This window comes from Aythya marila (genome assembly GCF_965140915.1).
Source record: "Aythya marila genome assembly, chromosome: 1".
In the NCBI taxonomy this organism is placed as follows: Eukaryota; Metazoa; Chordata; class Aves; order Anseriformes; family Anatidae; genus Aythya; species Aythya marila.
In genome coordinates, this window is record NC_139042.1 from 6,906,115 (window position 1) to 6,932,312 (window position 26,198).

The window sequence follows — 26,198 nt, forward strand, 5'->3', positions numbered from 1 at the left end:
TCTCAGTATTAAAGATCTCACAGAAGACCTGATTTTAGCAAAGCACCTAGGACCAAGTCCTATCAAAATCAATTGTTTAAATTAAAGGAGTGTTGTTTTAATTGAGTTTCTCACTTTATAAAGGGTGAACTCTGAGAAGTCTAAGGAGTATTATTGAGTTGCAGAGGTAAACACTGGTAATCAAGAAGACTTAGAAACACTTTTAATTAGTTTTGCAACTTAGTGGTGAAAAAAGCTGTAAGAAAGGATCCTGGGTGTAAGCAGAGTAAAAGATACCTTTGAAGGAATATTGAGAGTAGAAAAAAGGATTGGTCTGTGCAAAAGGTACATCTTTAAGGTCAGTATTTTAGAAAGAATTGACACTTTTAGAAATAAGTTGATTTTTTTTTTTTTTGATTCAAGCTTTAAAAAAAAAAAAAAAAGGAAATTTATTTTCTAAATAGAAAAATAGCAGGGATGGAGTTTTGGAGTGTTGTCTAGTGAGATATAGTAATTGGGTTTGGGCCATGGTTATTTTTAAGTTACTACTTTTACTCCATGTTTTTTAAGGATCATCATTTTGAACATGGATGAAAGACAAGATAGCAGATTATTTAGAAATAGGAGTTATGAGCAAGGACAAATTCAAGAGCCCAAAATGTGTTTAGGTTGTGGGAGAACAGGTGATTTCCTTTCTAGACTTTTAAACAAACTAAATAAGGTTTTTAACACTTCCATCAAGTCAGTGGTCACACATCTGAAGCAGAACATAGCAAGTTCATGTAATTGGGAAGAAGAAAATGTGTTGTATCCCAAAGTTTCAGCTAAATGGCATGCTAATCTTAGAAAAGCTTTAAATATTCTTTCATATGGAGGTCATGGAAATAAATGGAAAACTTGACAAAATTCAACACAGTTTAGCAAAGCTAGATTGTACCAGACTAACCTGATAGCTTTTTAGACTTCTTCCTAGGGAAAGAGAACCGATGTCCCCTTTCTCAATATAGATGATGTAAAAGGAATTACAGGTCATGCTGGAGAATATGGGGATTAGGGCTGTGAAACCGAGAGGACCTGTGTTTATAGGAGATGACAAGGATTGTTCTGAAGAGGGAACTGGCAGGCTGTACTGGGAACATTAGGAGACTCCTCATGGATTCTTCTGGAGATGCATTCTGTTTAGTAATGATTTTAGCACTAAAAGTTTTTACTTGGCATACTCTGTGTGTCAGTGAAGTTTCCTGATGCCACAGTGTTGAGAAGATTTTTCAGCATGACAAGGGTGTAAGTATCCTAAAGAGATCAGTTGGTGATCCCAATAAGTGAGGCAAAAGTAATGTAATTAAATTTAATCATACCAACTGCTATATTAAGCACCTATAACTAAGAATGGGAATTTATGCTATATAACCAAAACAAGAACTGAGAGAGGATGGGAAAGATTTTTATGAGCTCCTTTTGTATAAGTAAACTAATGTTACATATTTGTAAATATATATATATCCTAGCAATATCAAAATAGGCTATTTGATGTACATATGAAAAGAGATAAATACTACATGTTAAAGCATCATTAGGTGTATTGGAATAGTGTAGGTAATGGGTTGGCTTCTGAGAGGAGTCTAAAAACTTGTCCCATTAAGTCTAGAAAAGAAAAGGCTGAGAGAAGATGTGATTGCAATCTGTAAATACATTTGAGGGTAAACACCAGATAGGGAAGGTAATTAGATAGGTCAAAGGAAACAGTTGATAGAATAATAAATGAGTCTGAATTGGCCATGTATAAATCTAGGCTGGAAATTGGATATACTTACTAACCATCAAAGCTATTAAATATCCCTCCTAACACTGACTTTGTGATGTAGCATTCCTGTAGGAGAAATTTCTGAAACATAGCTTGACAGGTATTACTTTAGAGAATTGTGTGTAGCAGCCACAGAAGTCAACTCAGAAACTTGGGTCCTCTTTTCCTGTGATTCCGGTGGATTTGTTCATAGGCACCACAACAAAATTCTTGATTTTGAAACCTATTTAGACAGATAAACAGAACGCATCAAATCCTCGTTTGTATGCAGAATGTGTCATGCATTGAGTTGGTGCTTCAGGGCTAGACTGTGATTTTGAATCTACACCTGCTCCAGATGCATTAAGGTGTCCTTTACATTCCTCCTCAGGCTATGTAGAACACTAGTTGTGTTCTGTCACCTGAGCAGGTGGCTGGATTTATAATTTCTGCTGCCCTTGCCCATACAGCACAGCTGAGGAAAGAGCAATGTGATTTGCCGTTCGTGTGGACATAAGGAGAGGAGTGAGGTCATGGTGCATGAGGATTGTTTCTCCAGCGATGTGGTTAACACACCCCCACCAGCTCAGGACTGTGCTGAGAGGCAGTGTAGGTGTGTCAAACACCTTACAGGCTTATGTGTTTCCCAGGCAAAGTTGTACCACGCTACCCTCAGCACCTTGAAAATGTCATCTTGTTCTGTTTATGAAGTGCTAGAAAAATCAAGCTCTGCTTCGTGACTAGTGTTCCTGGAGTTAACACAATACAACTGATAAATGAGTAAATTGTTATTAATTCAATTAAAGAATCCAAGACTGCTTTTAACACTTAATTAATTCAAATATAGATGAGTATATTTCACTGAACTACAGGTGATGGCAGTTTTGCAGTATTTCACTATTGTTCTGATTTTGCTATTGTTACTTAAGTTGAAAAAGATTTGACAGCTCTGATTTAACTGGTTTTCTTCATGACATGTAAGCAGTAGATCTGGGCTTTTCAGTTATATTTCTAAATAGTTATTAAAGAACTTGAAAGGAGGGAAATATATCCCTGAAGTAATTTTGTCAGATAATGAAAGCAAATGTCCCTTGCCAAGCAGGAAGACATCATCAAAAGGGCATGCTTCTTCATTCAAACTTTTCATCTGTGTAAGCTTAGCGACAACTGAAGAATCTACTTACTTTCTTCACCTGGAATGAGAGCAATGGACCTAATCCATCTTTGCCATTGTTCATTCTTATCTCCCAAAAAAAGCAAATAGGAAACTAATAGTTTGAATTGTGCTTCTGCAGCTATACATTATTTATTTTTAAGGCATATTTCACACCTTTCACTGTGCACTCTATGTCAGTGATTTGTCCTTGACCTGGGTTATTTTTGCCAGAGACATTTTTATGCTGTTGTGGTTTTCTTTCTTATCCATACGTGCAACACAAAATTATTCTGTTCATTGCATCTTTTATCACCATCATTCCGAACACTAAAGATAATGCAAATTTTCTTTATGCTTCAAATTTTGCTAAAAACAGAAACAAATCTCAGGGGGAATAAGGTGTTTTTTCTTACTTCTCATTCTTACTTCCTTTACAAAATCTACTTCATGGGAAGAAATGTATTTATTTTAATTTATAATTCACTGCTTAGTGCATAGACATTTTTGGTCAATCTTACTGTTGTTTTTTTCTTTCTTTCTTTCTTTTTTTTTTTTTTTTTCTTTTTCCTAATTCCAATCAGATAAGTCATTGTATGTCATAATTCCAGTATTGCAGAATGTCAAATATGAAGCTCCCTAGCTTGAAGAGATCCTTTCAGCTCTGTTAACAATATCAAGCTGTGGGGTTTTCAGCACACAGCTAAGTGCAGCACACTACAGCAAGGCCACTGCTGTGTCACAGCTTGGGGAGCTTGTCTTGCCCCAGGCAAGGCTGGAAGAAAGAATGAGGAGAGCAGGGAGAAGAGTTAAGCCCGCATCTGCTGATTTATGCAGGGTGGGTATTTTGTTCTCTATGTTGTCATGTAAGATACTACACTCATGAGGACAGGATGTTTGTGGAGAAGTAACTTAAAACATAGCATTAAGTATTAATTAGAACAAGTCAATTATCCTGGAACTTGCTGACAGCTCTTTTCACCACTTCTACCAAAATAGAGCCCTGTCATTGTGCTTTTCCATGTTCTTGTTTGGCATCACTTGCTGAATAGCATATCTTACTGTTTTCTTGTATTCTCCCATCTGTTTGTATGCTGGTTTTCTATGCATTTTCTTACATTTAGATTGTAAACTTCTGGGTTGTTTGGGATCTGTGTTTGCACAGCACTCAACAGAACAAGCTACATTTACATTAGGGTATCTGGGAAAGCGCCCAAGAATGTCTGGTTGCCTCCCAGCTCCATTTTGCTTTCCCAAAGAGCACTTCCATGCATAGATGTAATGAAAAAAAGGAAAGTGGAACATACAGATAGGCATCGTGGAAAGCTGCAAGAATCTCTGTTTAGACTGAGAGAGTGCGAGGATCGTGTACCTTTCCATGCCAAGTTTAAGCATTTCCATATTGTCCATGATTCATAACTTTCTAGTACACTATATAATAAAAACTGTACTTAAAGCATTACGCAATGTACATGCAGCAACAAAGTGGGGCCACTATGAAATACTAACAAAATTGCCCATAGAGAACAGTTTTACCTGATGGCTACAGCACAGTTCACACAGGTACAGTGCTAAACTCTACCTCAATTAGAAGAAGTACAAGAGAATGATGTAGTCAATAAGTAATAAAAAGCCCTTCATTTCCCAATTAGCAACTTCAGATTGTGTATATTTTATGAAATTCTGAAAACATTGGTAAACATGCAGCAGCAAATGTATTAAATTATATGAAAATAATGATGGCTTCAGGGCCAGTTGAGTTTGGCTGGCATTTAATTATGTATTTATATTGTTATATAGATGTATTGGAAGTCTTTTTTTTAAACAGACAACATTTTATAGGTTTGATTCTGTGCATTCTTTCAAGACATTTTTCCAAGCTTCAAACCCTTGTTTCTGTTGAGTAGTTCTTCACAGAATTACAGAATCACAGAATGGTTGAGGTTGGAAGGCACCTCTGGATCCCTCTGGTCCAACCCCTGCTCAAACAGGGGACACCCAGAGCAGGCTGCCCAGGACCATGTCTGGGTGGCTTTTGAAGATATCCAAAGAGGAGACCCCTCAGCCTCTCTGGGCAGGTTGTGCCAGCTCTTCATCACCTGCATGGTAAGGAGGTGCTTCCTGATGTTCAGATGGAAACAAATGAAGAGGAGTACCTTATGGTTCAAATGAAGAGGAGTTCCTGATGTAACAAGTTCAGAAAAAAACACCATATATTTCTGTGCACTTTTACTGGAGATCTCTGAGATTCTTTTGTGAAAAGTGTTTTCTGTGGGGAATTTTTTCATAAACCTTTATGATACCTCCTACAAAAAATACTTTTAATTAATTATATTTGTCATTTTGTTTGAGGAGAAGTTTGTGGGTTTTTTTGCTGATTTGACCTGAAAGCAATTTGCTTACATGGCAACATTCCCCTTGACCAAAAATTTCAGTTTTATCAGTTCTAATTTATGCAAATTCTAGGTCAAGAGGCTTTTCTGATAATAATTGTAGCCTAAGGCCATGCTTGTAAAATTAGAAGGAAAAAAGGAAGAAAAAAAAAGTATTATTTATATTTGTCTCTGTTTATTAATCTTCATTATCAGCTATTTCTGTATATATCATAGTTTAAAAGACAATTTTGACAGTTTTGACTAACCAGCAGTCAGAATACTATGCAATTCTTTCTTCATATTTCAATTGTTTCCTAAAAATTGCTGGACTCCTATAGACAGATTTTTTCTGTCTCTTCACATCTCCTAATTAGCTGTCAAACAGAAAGTAAATACCATTTTTTTGTTGTTTTTTTTTTTTTTTTTTTTTTTTTTTCTGTCTCTGTTATACCGTCTCTCTCTCCCCAGTTCATTTTATTTCATATGAATTAAATGATGATGATGAAGTTATTGTGTGCTTTCTTTGGTGAAGGACACATAAACGAAGGCAGTATCATCGCATGTTTTTCAGGACTCCTTCAGTTTTTCTTCACCAATATGTCCCCACTGTTTAAGTATCATCTTGGATGAGTGAAAATAACGTGGATTCCAGAGTAGGGTATTTCTTGGCTCTTCTGTTGTTATACCACCACGTTACCACTTACTAACTTACTAATAATTATCATGTTGTAAGTGTAAATGCTCACTGTGCCACCCGTGAGACTCAACCAGGAGTGGCAGGGTGTGGTCTAGCTACGCTGCTACTCTGAGGTCTTTTTTTCATAGAATTATGGAATGGCTTGGCTTGGAAAAGACCTTAAAGAACATATAACTCCAAGCCCCCCTGCCACAGGCAGAGATGCCACCCGCTAGATCAGATTGTCCAAGGACCCATCCAGCCTGGCCTTGAACACCTCCAGGGATGGGACATCCACAGCTTCTCTAGGCAACCTGTGCCATTGTCTCACTACCCTTACAGTAAAGAATTTCCTCATAATGTCTAACTTAAATCTATCGTCTTTTAGTTTAAGACCATTCTATCTTGTCCTATCATTATTTACCTGAGTAAAGAGTCCTTCCCCATCCTTTAAGTATTGAAAAACCACAATGAGGTCTTTGCGGGACCTTCTCTTCTCCAGGCTGAACACGTCCATCTCTTTTCAGCCTTTCTCACGAGGGCAGAGTAGAGGGGGACAATCACCTCCCTTGACCTGCACAGGTTTTCCTCCAAAGACAAACCACTACAAGCTATCGTAGAATGAAGAATTACATTCTTCCTTTCTCTCAACTTCCTGCCCTTTTGTTGAGAGCCATGATCTCACCCCTCCCCCCCTTCATTCTCCCTTTCATATTTGACTTACTCAGCTTCCTGAAGACTTCCTCAGGCTACTTATGAGTTTACTTCCTCTCTCCTAGTGCACCTTGAATGCACCTAGTGCACCTCCTCTTTGTCCCTCTTTATCTTGTCTAATCAAGTTCAGCCTCCTGCAGCATCTGGTATTCAGCACATGACCTACTTTGGAGTAAAAAAACAACAACCAAAAAAACCCACTCTTTACAGAAAAGAATTTTCTCTTGGGGTATTCTGTGAATCTGGTTGTATGTGTACATTTGTATAAGGCAGTGTAACAAGTAGATGTCCAAAGCAGAAAGACATAAGGATATTTTCATTGAATATTTATTAAACCTAGGACTCTAGAACTTCGCTTTTTTCTTAGATTCTGTTTTACTTAGCAGCATTTCAGATGCTGATTAACTAAACCTGGTGTTACGTTCCTTGGATTTCTGTTAGATTTAATTATGCAGGGAATGCAGTTTCTTAAATTATTTTGACACTACAAGAAAGCTTGAATATATTAAAGTCAATATCAGACAAAATAAGAAACCCAAAAAACAGCAATCACAGAACTTACTAGAGAATTAGAGGAAAGGAAATATGGTAATGGAATACTGAAAAATATTCAAGAAAGGAGAAAAAAATGTTTGTTGTTTTTTAAGGTAATAAAAGGAAGAAAAACATCATCCTGGGGGCATAGAACTGAAATAGTAATACTACAGAGGCTAAGCAAAGAGCAAGACTAAACAAGGACTAGAGAAGTGAGGCAGGAAGATACAGAACAAATGAATGTACTTTGCAGAAATGGTTAATCTGTAGGCTTACTTTAGTGATGGACAAGATTACATTAGGACTAAGTGTCTGCAATGCTGCTGATGGCTCACTGATGGGATATGAAGAACATCTAGACCTTGTTTGGAACTATTAATCATCCTTTTTTAACCACTTCAGCTCTGTGATGTGTGCTAGGGGCATTATTCTCTCACCAGTGTCTCACTTGAATCAAGGCAGTTGTCTTGTGTTTCAGGTACCTCCTGCTACTCCTCACTGCTGCTCCAGCACTCCTGTTGACTTCTCCATCCTCTGCTGGAAAAAGTCATCAAATATTGTAATAGATCTCACAACCTGTTTTTGAGTTGTAAAAACAGAATGTGACCCTGGTATTTCAAGATAAGGGAAAAATACTATAATGAGAACACCAGCAGTCTTTGCAGAGAGATAGACAGAGAACATGATAATATATAAGCTATCTCATCAGCTGTCCTCCATTGTACAAATGAAGCCTCCATTGTACAGCCTCCAAAAGATGCTTTCCACTCTGTGGATAAGAAGTTGAGCAAAGGGAAAAGTTTCCTAAAAAGTAAACTCACATTGAACAGTTTTAAGTGCATATGATGCCTTCCGTTGCCAGTTGTACCATAGTGAAGACTTATACATTCATTATTAACACTATGAGTTTTCTAAACCTTAAGAAAATCATCATTCTCTTTTCTTGGGTTATTTTGTTGGGCAACTGATTTGTTCATTCACAGAATATGTGGTTTAATTGCAGGGTAACTGCCCAAATTCTAATGCAAAAAGAGGCCCTTGAAAACAATATGTCTTTCTAGGTATTACTTGAAGGATAAAGCACAAAACTAAAATCTGAAGTGCTAAATTAGTTCTCTAAGTTGTCAGACAAGATTATTATAAGTCTTCAGATATTGAAAAAGAGCTGAGGGAAGTCAAATCAAAATGGAATTTTAGCTTTCAAGCAAAATGAAAAAAAGACATCCTTTATAGAAAAAAAGACAGGAAGATTATCTGTGAGACTGTTGTGAGAATACAGATAATTGAGGCAAGTTTCAGATTAAATAATCTTCTGAATTTTAGTGTTAGAACTGATATGCAGGAGGCAATTACTCTGCTAAAAAGAAAAAATAATAATATAGTTGCAGGCATGATGAAAAAGAAAGGACTGATTAAATCTATGAAATAGTCTTTCTAATGACTGGAGAGTAGGTAAACATTCAGTGAGGACCTAAGGATAAGAAAAGAAAACTTATGACCAACTACACATTACTAACTAAACTTGAATCTGTCCTACTCAGAGTAAAGTGAGATGCTCTCTATTTCAAAGATGATACTCAGTGTAGGAACATCGTCCAGATTTTTATTTTTATTTTTTTTATTAAGTGGAAAATCAATATGATTATTCCTGACATGAGAAGTAATGTGGTGTAAATACATAAAGGATTCTTTTCTGAAGTTGGAATATGTTTAAGCAGTTTCACTGAAGATTCAGCCATACCTATGGAAAATGATATATCTTTGAAAATACTGATCTGTTGCTTCTTGAAGTACAGCTTTTCCAGGCCACATTTCTGCTAGGAATTGCTGTCTGTTAATAATTTAAGCATTTTCATGAGCTTATAAATTTCATACTGGCTCCTCTGACAAGCTGGCTCACTAGAGTGGGTGATCTTAAGTAGGCAGTCAAAGGAGAGGCTTTCTGGAAATATAGAAACAATGCTGAGTTTAATCACTAGTTTAAATTCACTAGTTTAAATTAATTTCTAATTTTTCAGTAGGGAGTCTATTTTGTGACCACTTTAAATCAAGATGAATTTATTTTTTTATTATATTTTTTTACACTGGGCGAAGCTAAGGACCATTCTTTGTACGTAGTGACTGAAATTTATATGAAATCTGGAGGAAATCTCATATGTTCACTGAGGTATCATTCTTTGGGATAATTAGAGGTCAGATCATGTTTCCATGTGCCCATATTGTTCCCTTTCAATTTCATTCAGCCAACAAAAAATAATTCCCTTTTTGATTCAATGCCCTGTTTGGAGAAGTTTGCAGTTAAATTAAATGAAAACACATGTCTTCTTTTATATTATTTCATAAATTGACAGAGTAACTTTAAATTTGAGAAGTTTTATGAAATATTGTTATGGGAATTTTGAAGAACAGATGGTGGATAAACACAGCACACTTTGAAATTTGGTATTTGTAGCACTTGTTCTCTCTGTGCTGTGGGTTCACTGTCTGTGGATGACTCACACACAGATATGCATTCATGGGTGAAGCAGAACAAACTTAAGTTTAGATTTGAAATTTTCTTGATTTCCTGGCTGTATTTTCTAAATGCTTATAATGAAGCAATCTGTCTTGCTACTATCTGTATGCTGTACTACTTTGTTGTGAGATCGATGTTTTTGTTAACTGTCATAATGATTTTTATCTTCGTACTAGAAGTTCAAAAAACTCCTAGTAATTAGGAATCACCATGGTTAGCCAGGGTGAGAGTGAAAACAAATTAATAGCTTCTTGTAATTTAGTAAGTTTTACAAAGAATTTTTTAGTAAAATGAATAGGTGGAGTACTTACATGTTTTCTCAATTTTACTCAATTTTACCAAAGTGCTCTTTGTTCATTATTGTTAAATCTAAGTAGGAAACAACTATTTTTAAATAACTAAAAGTTAGTTGCAGAAACTGTTGGATCTAAATGAAACAAAGTGCTGTAAGCATCTTGTCTCAACTTGAATACTGAGCACTTTGGAAGAACAGAGTCCAACCAAGAAGTGGTGGGGCCAAACATGCCCAATTCTGTCTTTGGTCTTGGCCCATATGATGGTAGTGTAGCCTTAAAGACGGGACATTTATAAAATCGGGCTTGTTAGAAAGGGTCAAATCAAATATTTTTTACTTAAGTGCTCGGGCATTCATTTTGTCTAGTGTGATATTGATTTACATATAAAATTTTATGTATAAAATTATATCTCTAAAATCTCAGCATCATGTTACATCTTTCAGCACAGATGTAATGTGTTGCTTGAGGCTAAAGTTAAATCTCATCTAGTGAAGTTACATGCAAAACTTTAGTTAACTTTCAAAAGCTTCAGAAGTTTCTCTTAGATTATTCTAATTCTCTTGTTATTTTTACATTTGTTGTTTTGACAGCATATTTTGAGTTCTATAGAGAATTCTTTGTAGCCACTCCTTAAATTAATTATATGTTGCAGAGTATCAGTATTTTTGTAAATGAATTCAGCATTGAGTAACTTCAATATTTCTGTGTCACTGAGCTGTAAAACTATTTTTATCAGAATTAATATTTACTTTCTGTATAACTACAGAATTATCAAACCAATTATTTTTCTAGTTTTATGGTGTTTCATTTGTTGTTGTTGTGGTTTGGGTGTTGTTTTTTTTTTTGTTGTTGTTGTTTTGTTTTGTTTTTGTTTTGTCAGCTTAAAAGAGATAAATCATTAAATTCACAGACATCTATTATCCCCTTTGTAATGATGCATATAGTTGTTCAGATTCAAAATAAACAAAGCCCATAATGTGTTTCTGAGTCTTCACTAGGTGAAGGGGACGGGCTGCCTATTGTTGTGTGTTGCTGACCTCTTCTGCTATCCCCATGTTTTATTTTTTTTCTTTATGTTTGTTTTTGTTGTTGTTGTTTTGTTTTGTATTGGTTTTTTTTTCTTCCTCTGTACTTCCAGATGCCTTATCATAGGAAAAAAACTTTGCCAGGAATTAAGGATTTTATTTTACTTTATTTAACATCATTTCAGATGTTAGTGCAGCGTGACACTAGAGAGAGCTGAGGCAAGCACTGAAATGGATAGATATTTGTCATACTCTCTTCCATCAGTCATGCTCTCTTCTCTGTTTTTCATATATCCCACCACATCAGATTACTGAGGAAAAAAAAGTGTTTTGTTTGTTTGTTTGTTTGTTTGTTTGTTTTAATGTCTTTAATGGCTGTTTCATTTGTCTGTTTTAAAGCTGTTCATTAACTCACTGATTGTTCCATTTGGAGTCTTAATCTTTCCTAGAGTGCCAGATTTGGCATAAAACATTATGCATGCCTTGGATATTTTAGCCATATCTAATATTACAGTCTATGCTAGTATGTCCTACATGCTTCGTGTGACCAATGTTCTGGTCAGTGGAGATAATCTTTTGATTCTGTATGTCTATGTCAAGTTTGTCGATAACAAACGTCTGTCTGTAATTTGCACATGGATCAATTTATTTATTTTTCCCTGGATGACTTTGTAGATGATGACAAGCTTTAATAAATGCTAAAACTTAATCCCATGCAATGCTTTCCATTTTTCTTTGATAGATTTTTGCCTTTCACATACATTTGGTAACAAGGAGATAACACTACAATGACTGTATAATTTGTTTGCTAGCTATAGAATATTAATGAACAATCTTACTTACACTGCAAAATGCTGTCTCCCCCTTGTTTTTTTAGGGTATTACCATTATTAGCAGTAGATTTATACTTGTATATACTTAGGCAAGCAAAATAAAATTGTGATGCAGAATGGAGTCTGGATTTTATACAGTATAAGGACAAAGTATAAGAAAGTATATTAGTCTTCAGATTAAGTTGATGCTTTTCATAATCAGACATGGGAATGGAAATATATTTGATGCTTAAAATAACCATGTTTGTGTTTTGAATAAGGTATTAAACAAACCTAAAAAGGTAAAGATAAATATTTAACATGCATGAATACAAACAATGTAAGTTCCTTATGTTAAATATTTTTTTGATTATACATACAATTTCTGTAGTGAATTCGCAGATGGAATCTTAGGAAAAGCCAACCAAGTTACCCATATACCACTGACAGCAGGCTGAGAGCTTGATGTGAAATGTTATATCATAAAGTTATCTATCTTTTTTCCTGCCTCCACTGCACACTGGCAAAAAAACGATACCTTTCATAAGTTTCCTTGGGGGAAATATGTAAAGTGACAGGAAAAGGATTCATAATCATGATAAAAATACCTATCCAATGTGTGGGAAAGTGGGGTTGACATGCCTCTTCTGCCCGATGTATAGCAGGTATTTGTCTATGATGAATGCCTAGATTTGATGAGGTGTGTCTTTCTCCTGTTGGACCTGTTCCACTTTGAATATACAATTATATATTCATTAGCTCAGAGATGGTGTGCCTGTTGATCAAGGCACTCCTTTGAAATGGAAACCCCAGTGGTGTCTGTTCCAGAGCAGTATTTTGGTTCAGGTTTGGCAGCTCCGATGAGTTTTTCATCACTGAGCTGCTGGTTATTCTGATCTCATTCTCTCTCTTTCTTGCTTTTTAACACCCTTTCTTACCTCAATTTTCTCTCTCATTTTAGAGCACAAATTGCATGCCAGGGCTAAGAAATTATTAAATGAAGGTTGATTGCAACTGATAAATGTATGTGAAACATTTTGACTTGCACCAATTTGCATGTTGATGAATTGCACTGCAGAAGTGTCTCTTTCTATACAGTGTAGATAGAGGGCATGTAGTGTGCCTACCCTAATTGAAGATGTTCTACTGAACATATTTTGGAAACCAAATAAAATGGATGCCACTTTTTTTTTGTTGTTTTGTTTTGTTTTGTTTTGTTTTGTTTTCCAAAAACATACAATCATGCAAAAAATATGTTTATCTTACCTCATTCTTACAGGTCAATGCACTCTGCTGGTGTTATTCATGAGGATTCTAGGATGTCAGTAGAGTGATGTTCAGCACCCTGCTTCAAAACCCACTACAGTTCAGTAGCTCTGAAGAGGGCAAGAGAAATGCCTCCCCTTTAGGAGGAGGTATGGGAATTAAAAAGCCCTGAAATGACAGTAATTAATGTGAATGCTTATAATAATAATAATAATAATAATAACAATAACAATAACAATAATAATAATAATAATAATAATAAACAGAGAGGGAAAGTTTCACTTCTAGAGATGCTAACAAATGCTGAATTAGCAACCCCCTTCTCTCTACTGAAACTGCTTCTTTCTCTGAATTTATCCAGTACCATTGAAAAGTAAAATTAATTTAGAAGGCTGTAGTATCAGGAGCATACTGTTTATTTTTCAGTGAGTGTTTTATGAGTAAAATTTTAAATTTGCATTTGCATTGCCAAGGTGTACACACAGAGACTCTTTCACTTTCTGAAGAGCTAATTCTAGCTTTTCTTTCACATTAAATACATTTTTTTTTTTTTTTTTTTTTTTGCTTTTTACTGTCAGGGGAATGTATTTGGATTCCATTGCAGGAACAGAAGAAATACCAACAGGAATTTTAGGTTAACTTCTCAGAGTGATACTCCTAAAATGAATCAGCAAAAATAGTCTTCTAGTGACAGGAAAACTACTGCTAATACTAGGTAAACTAGACATAATGTGTTAGGAATTCAGATAAAAGATGGGTTTTAAAAGGATATACTTATAGTGTGGCTGTTTATTTTGAAATACTGATATTTTCTCAGACAGCAATATGAATAGGATGATTTTTCTGAAAATTCCACTTGTCAAACTTATTACTGCCCTTGAATAGTCTTATCTGTGTAAGCCACATAGCCTTGACCCAGAGGCATCTCAGACTGTAATCTTTCCATAGAGAGTCTAATACCAGGTGGAAATGATTTGGAGTTTTGAGACTTGGTTGTCTTTTGCTTTTCTTCTTAAAAATAATTTTGGTCAAATTCTAATTCATCTAACTTTCATTTGTATGGTAGGAATCTCAGTCTAGACTCCTCTGTTCCTCAGCCTCTCTTCCTACCACCTTCAAAGAGGCAAAAGTGGCATCTGGAAAGCTGGGGAAGAGAGGACTTTCTATTTCCACAGTTTGCTTTGAAAAAATGTTATTTAGCTTGAATATTGCTATTAACGTATCCTAGTTATTTTTAATATGACTTAATATGATTCATTACCATGACACAAATCTGTAATAGTACATGAGAATTTAGAGTTTCTTTGAATTTCCAATAAAAATAATATCTGATATTACAAGTTATTTCAGTAATATTGTACGGAAGAGCAGTCTACTTCTGTTGCATTGTACTCTGTATATTTTTATATATATATATATATATATATATATATGCAAAATGTATTCATAACCTAACCAAGCTTAATGAAAGTATTGATATAAATAAAGGAACACTGAATCTTACTTCAACCAATTTCTAGGAGGACGGGAATGTTTTTAATTAGGTTTTACAGACAGACATCTTGTTAAAGACTGCTATTCACTTCTTCCTTTCAGAAGGGCATATGTAGAATTGATGTTTCTAATGTAAAGGGATAGCTACTGTGTGTTTCTTATGTGACAAAACTAATTTGCTTACTTTCAAATAAGTGTTTGAAAGTTATTCAAGGTACAGGACTTTTTTAGGTACACGTGCACAATGTTTAACTATCATGTAATTTTTAAGATAAAATTCAGAAGGGAGTTTTTAGTGACCAAAATATTCTAAGCTTGAAAGAAGATTTTGAAAATATATATATATAATATTTGTGACACTAGAATTTAATAAAAGCAGAGAATAATTCAGGGTGGAAGGTATTTGTGGAGATCATCTAGTGGAGATCCTGCTCAAAAGCAGACACTTTTGAAGCTATGTTGGACTGCTTAGGGTCATATACAGTCAATTTTGCTGAGAATAAAAAAAAACAAAATGGTCACTGAAATGAAATGTTATATTAAAATAGGATTAGGACAAAGTTGGGAAAAAAGTAAGGTTTAGATCTCTATCTCTGAAAAACAATGACTTGCATTTTATGTTATTTTTTGTTCTTTGTGTTTCTTCTCAGTGAAACTTACAGCTGATATGAAGCAAAAGTCATAAGTGTTACTCAAAATAGGAAAGTATTTCAAAAGCTTGCTTTAATTTGTGTTAAAAGCTGTATCAATGCTAAACTCTGTGTGCACAGACACTAGAGGAGTGCAATGATGGCAAGGTAAGTGATGCAATAGCAAGAATATTCAGTCATTTGCCATCAGGATTTGTGCTTGAACTTGAAAGCCTTAAGGGCCTTTTAGTTCATTCAAGTTTTGCTTTTTCTTCAAGATTACATGCCCTGGAGTTCATGATTTTGAATAAAGAAGCAAATTAAGAGTTTTACTTGTTCATTTGTTTTGCCTTTGATGCTGGATGATGGAATAATTGTTAGAGAGAATTGTTAGAAATTATCAGCATTTTGTAATGGATGTAAACATTCCAGAATTTTAATCTAGATGGTTAACCATCTATGTATTTCACTAGAATAAATCTTTGGGCTATAATACATTAATAATACTAAAATAATTAAATTGGAAGATGAGAACAAATCTATATACTCATTTCATATTTGTGGATATGACAATCAAAAGGAAAAGAACAGTAGCTTAGAGAATAGCTTAGAACTTGGGCTTATTCCAGCAACTTTCATATTCAAGGTATCTCAAACTCCCCTAAGTACTTTACAGAACTATCGTACTCGAGCAATCTGTGCAGGTAAATCCATTTAGATACACAACAGTTTTTCAACAAAAAGACTTCAAGCTACAAACTGGTTTAACCAAGAAATGTGTTGGGTTTCCACATACTCTCAAGACACCCACTGGGGTTTTCAACTTCTCTTTGTGTGGCAGTGAATTATCAGCAGAATGGGATTAGAGGTGTGTCATCCCTTAGAGAGGAACTAAGTTCCTTCTCTTCATTTCCTTTTAATTGCTAGTACTAAGTGGTGAAACCTAGTTGGTTTCCATAGCTTCACTAAAATCATTTTTTTTGTTCCCTAAGCCCTTGTACAAAAGTGAGACTGCCTGCCTCTGACACAGGCTTACAAGCATTTAAACAACTCTTAATTTCCTCAGTTTTTGCAAGTAATTGCATTGTGAAAACTTCAGTGATGATCATGTCAAAGTTTTCAAGCTAGTTTTGCTATTCTTCCAATTCTTGTCAGTGTTCTATTGTTACTGCTATTTTTCCTTATGTCTAGTTACTATTATCACTTAGTGAGTGCTTTCCTTTCCTTGATCTGATTTTTTCACTTTGATTTTGGAGTCCTGGGAGTTCAGAAAGCTCTCAGGTTATGGCTGATGAGAAGTCTAGTGCTAGCCTGGAGTGACACCATAAAACAAAGATTTTTTCAAGTGAACTGAAACCTTTCACTCCCTAGAAGCAGAATTCCACTCCAAAGAATGTGCATCCATGTTTTGACAAAACTTTTTTTATATTTAGTTTTCTCCCCTGCTACTTTTCAGCTAGTCATCAGATTGTGTGTTCTGTGACATTTGTTTGCTTTCACTGTATGCATCTAACTAAAAGATGGTATGGTGCCTATTTTTCTGTATGAGAGAATAGGCAAGGTCATGATGCCCCCATGATAGTGAGAAAAAACATCCCTACACAGAATATTGAAGTAGGACAAGAAGCATATTGGGAAAAAAAAAAAAAAAAAAGTAGACATGCACATTTGTCACAGCTCAGAAGCTGTTAATGTGCACTTAGTAGAGATACAGAATAGGGGTGGTGACATTCTTCTTTGTCATAGGGGAAATCTTATATAGCAGTATCCCTTATTTAATGTTTTTTCAACTTAGAAGAGGGAGTTCCTGATTCCTCGTATTATTATTATTCCTATTTGGTGGGTTTAGTGCTGTTGGTTTTTTTTGTTTTGTTTTGTTTTGTTTTGTTTTGTTTGTTTGTTTTTTACATTTATTTAAAGGAAAAATCTTATTTCCTTATGTCCCTTTAAAGGAAGATCTGAAATTCGTAGGTCTTGAAAACCAAACCTGAAGAGAGTTCATATCTATCTTTTTGCATCAGTATCAATCTGTATACACAGATTGACATAGGACACACTAGCTTCTTCTTTTTTTTTTTCTTTTTTTTTTTAATTATTGGTAGTGGCTTCATTCCTGGTCTAGATTTGCTGTTTTACAGAGCTGTACATTTCACACATATGATCAAAAATAAAAATCCTTTGTTTCTTTTTCAAAACTCTTCCTCCTGAAGGCTGTACTTCACTTGGGCAGAGCTGAAAGAACAGTATTCCTCTACTGATAACAAGTGAGAGTAAACGAAGGAGGCAGTTGTAGTCGTGTGTATTGTGGTTTTGTAATGAATGTGCTGACCCTGATAAGGGGCTTGAAAACAACAAATGGTACTGTGAGGGAGAAAATCTGTACCATATGGAGCGTAATATAACTATGGAGTCTCAAAACTCCAACTCTGGGGAGCATGCCAGCATACGTGGGAGAAGTGAGAATTTCATGAATTATGTTACTCTTGAGTAGATTTGAAAGTACAAAAGAGTTCAACAGCACTTGGATAAATATGCAAATATCCTTGTTCTCTGAATGAGACAGAAAAGTGGCTTTGATGTTTAGGCTTTTAAAATTTGAGTTTTGTATAAAACACAGTAGAAGAAAAGTACAGTATAGGATGGAATGTGCAAATACTGAAAACTGCTGAAATTATTTAAGTCTTTTTTCCTATCAGGTTCCCCAGGTTTGGCAGGATTAGAAAGATGTATTAGGATGGGAGATGGCTAAACAGTCACATACTGAATGGCTGGAAATGGTCTGGTAATTTAGCATGTATAACTCTTTCTTCAGAATATAAAAATAATGTTGGTGTAAATGCTGAGAAATTGTGAGAAGTCCAGATAAGAATCCTAGAACCTTGAGAAATAGAGTTGTACATACATTTTCTTTCAAAATCATGTATTAGATGGAAGTGTTTTGCATATTACAAAATCACCTGTTCTGGCATGAAACATTAACTTGTTCAGCTGTTTGCATTGTGGCTTTGTGCTGTTAAACTGGGCATTGTTGGCTGATGGGTGAAATACCCCTGCTAAGTATAATCTGCATCCTTATGGCTGAGAGATAGACAGAAAAAGTCCTATATCACTTTGGATAAAGTGAAGTTGTATGTTTCAGTTGAGAAGTACTTTGTAGATAAAAATATCACTGAACAACATCTACAGACATTACAGACAGAATAAGAACCCAATGAGACATAATTAGCATCCACTGATCTTTTCAGCTACCTCCAAAGGTTGCTCTCTTCTTAAGCTTTGTATAGCCAATGGTAGTCACTCCATATAACCATCTTGGGTGCCAAACTAAGTACATTTATCTGCTGTAGTACAAAGGAAAAGAGAAAGCATATCAAAGACTATTTCAGAGGAACAGCTAATCCTGGCTTGTATCAATTCATCCCATGACCATCAATTATGGTCAGAGTTTTCAATCATTTGTCTCATTTGAAGGAATTGATTAACTTGATTGATTCTTGTTTAACGCTAATCCTCACAGTCCTTAAATGTTTATTTGCCCTGTCTCTTGCTACAAATACACAACAACCACCCCCAGTTTTGTAGGGCTGGTTTATTCTCAGCTTTCACTTACACACAGTGTTGTGTAGTACTGAGAGAAACCTAATCCTGTAAAAGAAGGAAAAATGTGGTTTATGCAAGAAGGTGCTAATTCTTTTGTCTTATGGGAGAAGGTGTTTTGTTTTGTTTTCTTTATTTCATTTGAAACTGAAATACCCTGAGGGAAGAACCCTAAGTGGAACCAAATCTGGCATCAGTCTTAGCCAGGATTCATGTACTACTATTTTGTAAAATCTGGCTTTGATATTAAAAAGGTACTCTGTGAGAGATGAATTTTGGACACAACAAAGATTTTCTGAGTATTCCAGCCAAACTGTTTTGAACAGCTGTAGTATTAGTTTCATATTCTACTTTTTGTAAGGATTCAGAAATATAACTGCACTTAAACAGAAATGTAAAAATTAAAAATGAGTACAGAGTGATATAGCTTATTCAAATAAATAAAGGGTTAATTTTCAAGTTTTTGTCACAGAATTTCCCACAGTTTTGCCACCATGTAGAACGTAGTTTGTGAACGAACGTTTCCTTGCAGCAACATTTACTTGTTTAAAAAAGAAAAACGAGAAAATCTTTCTCCTTTTTAACAAAAATAAATAATTCCTAAGCCAACATCACAGTCAAAAAATGTGCGGTACTTACACAGAGTAAGAAGGGGCCTTGAATGAATTTATGTAGCAACCAAAACTGAAATTATTAGGATTTTGATGCATCTATGTCAAATTCTGATATTCTGTCAAATGTGATACTGACTTCAGAGGACAAAATTTAAATTTGTATATTAAAGTGTTTTGAAATTTTGCATAAACAAGAGAAAAATAGCATTAGTTAGAAAGGAAAGGGTTTACTGAGCCTATAGGCCATTGGTACTCTTAAAACACTGAAGGCTACTTCTCGTTCGTTGTTAAATTCAGCAGACAACTTTTTATGGAGTATCAAATAACAAAGTTGATAGGGTCCCTTAAAGTTGTAATAAATGGAGACAAAAAAAAGGCATGTATTTAGGAATGAGTCAGCTATCATTTTGTGAGCTTTCTCTTGACTAAACTTGCTCTGATAAAGCCTGCCAATTTAGACAGCAATTCATACTTTAAGCCATCTGTAAAAGCTCTGAGAGAGAAGAGCATTCCATATATTTGTCTGTGAACATCAGAGTAAAAGTGGGAAGCCAGCAGGGAAAAAATGAAATGAAATGAAATGAAATGAAATAAAATAAAATAAAATAAAATAAAATAAAATAAAATAAAATAAAATAAAATAAAATAAACATCCTGAGAGAAACTTAGAAATACTTACCCTGTCAAGAATAAACAAAGTAGGCAGTGTGTTCCTGATTATGTTTTCTTTAATACATAAAATTCTGCTTCTTATAAATACATGGTTTGGCAAAAGAAGATTTTCTTTTTAAAGTCTCAGAATTTTGTAGGGAATCAGAACAATTATTGCAAGATTACAAATCAGATCAAGTTATTTATTAATTAATTAGCCATTTTTTGCCCTATCATTTTCATTCAAAACTTCGCAGCACTTTGTATATGTATATTATCATTGTTCCTTTTCCCTTTTCCTCTCCTCTTCTCTCCTTTCTCTAATCAATAAAACTTTCCCCGAAGAAACAGCAACAAGCACAAGTTTAAATGTTAGCAAGTGTCAAGAGTTTTGATTCTCTTTTACATGGTCCCATGAACAGATTGAATACTTTCTCCACAAATGTGTGCTCTGACCAGTGTATTTCCTCTGTACTGATAAGTAGCATTTCTGAGGGCCTAGTGGAAGAGTCATCATACATTTCTGTGATGCTGTGTTTGGATATAAATTTGCTGAGAAGCAGGAAAAAAATCTTGTACCAAGGACTTGACATCCTTACTTGGCAATGCTTTCCCTTTAAACCAGTGCAAAGCTTTGCAGGCTTGTGTCAAGTGTTTTGTTTACATATTTCTATTTGTTTGCTATTCGCCTAGTTCAGCACGTTACAGATTTCATAAAATCATTTATTAATACTGACTTACATTCCTTAACAGCAAAATGGCTCCTTTAAAACTATAAGTAATAATAACAATAATAATAATAATAATATAAACATGACAATCATTTCAGGCATAGAGGCTGTGGGAATATGTCTTGTAGCCTGAATCAGTTCTCGGCCTCTAGAGTCTGTTCGGGAAAATGCAGTTCCTCGTTCTGTATTGGAACGAAGTAAGGGACTCTGGAATAGGTGTCTTGGTGTGCTTTCATTACTGGGTGAGGTTGCAGCAACAGTCAAATAAATACTGTGCAGTTCATGTCTATTATTTTTCCAACTTAAATGCCAGAGAGTTTCAAAATCATGTCACTTCAGAACATTATCAGTTCTTTCGGGAGTACTGAAGTAATTAAGTCATTCAGAAAGATTCTCTGTAGCTGGTGTCAAAAACTGAGTTCTACTGTCATCTTACTGATTATAACGAAAAAAAAAAAAAAAAGGAAAACAACCCATATACAATTGTATGCCTATTTAGCATGCTAAAATACAAAACTTATGACCCTTATTTAGGGAAGAACTCAGTCTGCCTTTGTGCATATCTGGTTTGATTTCTGTGTTTTTGGCATTTATTCTTCTGTGATATTAATAAAGATCAAATTAATTTATATAATTCATAATCAATCTGTGCTCTAATGCAAAGGGACAGATTGAATAAGAAAAATAAAATAAAATAAAATAAAATAAAATAAAATAAAATAAAATAAAATAAAATAAAATAAAATAAAATAAAATAAAATAAAATAAAATAATATAATATAATATAATATAATATAATATAATATAATATAATATAATATAATATAATATAATATAATATAATAAAAAGAGACACATTAAGGAAAAGATCATTTGTAGAAACGTAAATATTTCCACAAAAGTCAGTGTGGAGCACTTCTGAGGGTTGCTCTGTGACAAAATAAAAGTGCTGCAACCTGTAAAGATGCAGCATGGCTGCTCACAGTGACATATGAAAGGAGAACTCAAGATGGAAGGCTAGGTAAGAAGAAGAATGGGTCTCATGGCCTTCTGGCTACCCAAAACCATTACCTGCTGGGGATTCTCATTTTATTTTTGTGATCTTTATGTTGGCAGTTTAACAAGTCTTGAGGGGAGAGATTCAAACTGGCCAGAACTTGCAACTTTTGTTTTCTTTCCCTGGCATGTGAATCAGCCATCATCTTACTCTGATCCTAAGTGTTGCCTTTCGGTGTTGGCAGAAGGTACAGCACAAGTGATACTGTGCTGTGAAGGTACCACAGTGATACTGTGTCTCTGGCAGAGGTTGTCTGCCCCTTCAGGGCCAGGAGAATTATGGCCAGGTTTCTTCCAATCTCAGGCTGAGCTATAAAGAGCTTGTCTGACCCTCATGGAGGTGGAAAGCCCAGACTGGAAAAGGCATAAAGGAGGTAGGCTTATGCAGTAAACCCTAAGAAGAAGGATTGAGCTTCCCTTCAGATGAAAACAGGAAAGAGGCCTCTCAGGGTGGGCTGGGATCAATTATTTTGATTTGGTGGTTTGTTAGAAGTTTCTGTGTTTGAGAAGTAAAGTTGGGCAGAGAGAGAAGCTGAGAAACTGAGGCAGTGTAATTCTTTGAGCCAAGCTGGACATGTTGTATAGCGCTACACTTTTTGCTAGGCTGTGCTCATGACTGAGGCCTTGCAATAAGAGATGGGGAAGGTGGTAAGGAACTAAACCAAAATTAATATATATATGTGTGTGTACATATTTTGCTGAGTAATTTTATGCATGTCTTCCCAGTATAGTCAGAAGCTAATTATATGAGGTTTTTATAGTAGTAGCAATTGAGAACAAAGGGATATATTTAGGTCAAGAGAGAATTCAGCTAATATAAATGGAACATAAAATGATTTGGGTCTGGAAAAATATATTTAGGCATATGAATAATCATGTTTGAGCTATGTCATTGAAGTTGGTACATCAGTCTGAGGCTTGTTCAGAGTATTTTGCCCCCCAAATATGTTGTTATTTGTTCTTATTAAACCAGCTGTTATTTGTTCTTATTAAACCATTTATCAGCATCATCACCAAGGCTCTGAGTTTGTTGTTACTTGTAAGCATCCAATAAAAATAATCCTTTGAATAGGGGGAGGACAGTGAATTAACATTACAGGTATTTATGGTGAATAACTCCCAAACATGAGAGTCAGTGTGAGAGAAAGCATGAATATACCACTGGGGAAAATGCTAAGTGGCTAAGTGATGGTTCAGCTGTTGTTTTGGGCTGAATGACTGTACATGCTTTGATTGGTAAACACAAAATGGCTGGGAGACAGAGATACACCCAGAAAAGGCTTGGAAGGTGTGAAGATAAAGAACAAATATTGTATTTTTCTGGGATGGGGACAAAGGAGATGCAAAAAGTAGAGGGTGGGGAGCTAGCCCTGGTAGAATGGTTGTGCTAATAGACAGAATGGTAGAAACTGTTGTGCTAATAGACAGTGCATAATTGATACTTGGGGTTACAGCTCATTAACTGCAATGAGTTTTTAACACAACAACCATATGCTGATGAACCTGTACATTAGGAAGACAGGGCAAAGCATGAGGAAAGAGGAGGAACATAAACATCAGTATTGCTGCTCAGAACTGAAATAGAAGAGCTTTTAACTATTTATGTTATTTTTCAACCCAAGGCTCTTAATAGGACCCAGGAGTGGTGGCAGGCATGCTTTTAGCCTTGTTGGCCATGACCTGAAATGCCCCCATGCAAAGACAGAAGATCTGTCTATGGAGCGAATGAAGACCCTTTAAGAACTACATTGGGAGAAGAGGGAAAAAAGAAAAAAAAAAATTAATTGCTCTTAACTTTTGCAACTCACTTTGTGGTGCAGGAAAGCCTTGCAGGGATATACCTAGCTGCTGAGCCAGCTAGTGTTTGACAGCTTGTATATCTTGTTGATCAAGTTCAGGTCTGTAACCTGAATAATTGCTTGTAATTTTCTGGGTACAAAAGTGCCAATAAGAAGCACTGCCCTGTTCTTCTAAATGTTATTCCTAAGGGGCAGAACCAGAATAGTCTTGCAGTATAGCAGATGCACATTTATGGATAAATATTAAGGGCTAGTACTGATTCTCCTGTAGCAGTTTTCTGCTTACAGTCAGTATAGTTGTATTTTCTCCCTCTAAAATATTAATGGAAAAGAGTATGGTAGGAGAAGGAGAGTGCAGGGAAACTGTAAAACCTTTCCAGAAAAATTATTTCCTGGTAAGAATTTTAATGAACTTTATGTGAAGACCTGTAGCAGGTAAGCACACCCCATGTAACAGGCAAGCTTTGATGGTTTATAAAGCTCTACAGACTTTTTTTTTACTCTCTTTTATTATAATATAGTCATTTGTGTTCCCAATTCAACTAAAAATTATATCAGCATTTCTCCTTGCAATCCTCTTTCCCCATCAAGAGTAAGTTTTGGGGACTTGGAAATCAATCTCTATTCAGAAGCACAGTATTGCATACTTTTAAAATCTCTTTGGAGTTTAGGTAAAACCAATAATTTTGTTTTAATGATTTTATTTTTTCTTAAAAATAAAATATTGCTTATTCTAATAAACTTTCTAGAAATTTGTTCTTGGTTTTAGCATTGTTTTAAGGTTCCAATCTTCCTGAAGTGTGTATATGCATACATTTTTTTCATTCTCATATGTTGGAAGATTAAACTCATTAATAACTTGACATATAGAAAAACTTACAGGAAACTATTCTTATCATATTGTTTAGATTGCAAGTTGGTGTTGAGTGCACTGTATGGTTGAGTGCACAGAAAATAACCTTAATCTGAGATGATTCCAATGATGAAAGAGAGATTAAGTCATAGGTTCATAATGCTGGCCTGGAGATACTTATTAACACTAGAGAAAATATAGAGAAACTGTTATATGTACACACAATGTTATGTTTTTCATATTATAGATACCTGAGCAGCATTAAGATATGTGTAATTCTAAATCTTTCTCCTTGGATTATAAATTAGTTCTGTACTGAAACTTTATTCACAATTATATGCTGATAGCAGAGCTGCAGATTCCATGGACATCTCCTGAGTAATGAGAACTGCATCGTTTGCAAATGTAGAATACTGATAACAGAACTGAGAATTTGACACACTGCACACAGGCAACATGCAGATTTTCGTACACAAAGTACACATGCCTGTGCTACTAATTGAACTGTAGTTTAAAAAGTCAGAAATAAGCTCTTTAAGAGGTGCTATTTGCTATTTTTATTAACGGTTCTTGTCACTAGGACTGAACTAGATATCTGTGAACAACAGCAGTGATGAGAAGCAATTACCAGTAATCTGAGATGCTGCATGAAATAATGGGGAAAAAAAAAAAAAAAGAGATACTTTCAGTGCCCTGAATGTATTTTATCCACAGCACCACAACACTGGACATATTTTGCAATAGCAATAGTCCTGTACAACTATGAAGAATGCATTCTTGAATGAATGAAGAATGTGATCAGAATTAGTACAAAGCAAAACTCTGTGGAAAAGACGACTTCATTCCCAAGAACCACATAGAAATGAAACCACATCCATGTTTTTTTGGAAAGATACCTAATTACCTAATGATGCCTAAGAAAGATGCCTAAATACCTAATAGTAAAATACTTTGGGACAATGGAGACTCCATTCAGTATTGTATTACATTGAATGTATTATTGTATTTCAAAAGAATGTCTGTGATTAATATTTATTTATACAGAAAAAGTGTAGTAACTTAAATGTATTTCCAAAAATGGGTTAGAATTGCTGGTTAGAACTCTATGTGAGAAACAGTGGCTGCATTTCTGTGTATGTATGTGCATGCATACCAACTTATTTCTCATGGTATCATCATAAGTAGCAGTAGCAGTAAATAGGATTATTGAAAAGATCTTAATAATGAATATTTCGAACATTTCCTTGTAGCAAATCAGTAGGATGAAAGAAACACTTTTTTTTTTTTTTTTAAATAAATAAATGCACGTGAATCTGAACAATGATCTCTTTTCAACAGAAAATGATGCACTAAAATATTTCAGAGCTAAATGTTACTCACTGTTTCCGTTTATAAATGAAGGGCTTTTTAAACGTCTTTTTAAAGCTCTGAAGTGTTTTTAGCCTCCAGCTCTCATTGACTTGGATAAATTCATATTGGAGTTCAGATGCTAATTTATGTGACTGCTTTTGAAAATAAATTTAGGTCAAATCCTGTTTCTGCAGAAGCATCCATTAACTCTGCCATTAACTCTGGGAGTTCTTTGTGTTTGCAGCTTCTGTTCTTTAACTGCCATTTATTTATTTATTTTTTTTTTCTGGCTGAGT

The 26,198-nt window shown here is 34.9% G+C and overlaps 1 protein-coding gene across 7 annotated transcripts in view; it reads left to right on the forward strand.

Moving 5' to 3' along the window:
* Positions 1-26,198, forward strand: part of DLG2 (discs large MAGUK scaffold protein 2) — a gene marked incomplete at its 5' end in the record, with an annotated part of 1,037,476 nt that overhangs the window by 663,630 nt on the left and 347,648 nt on the right. The window lies entirely within an intron of this gene.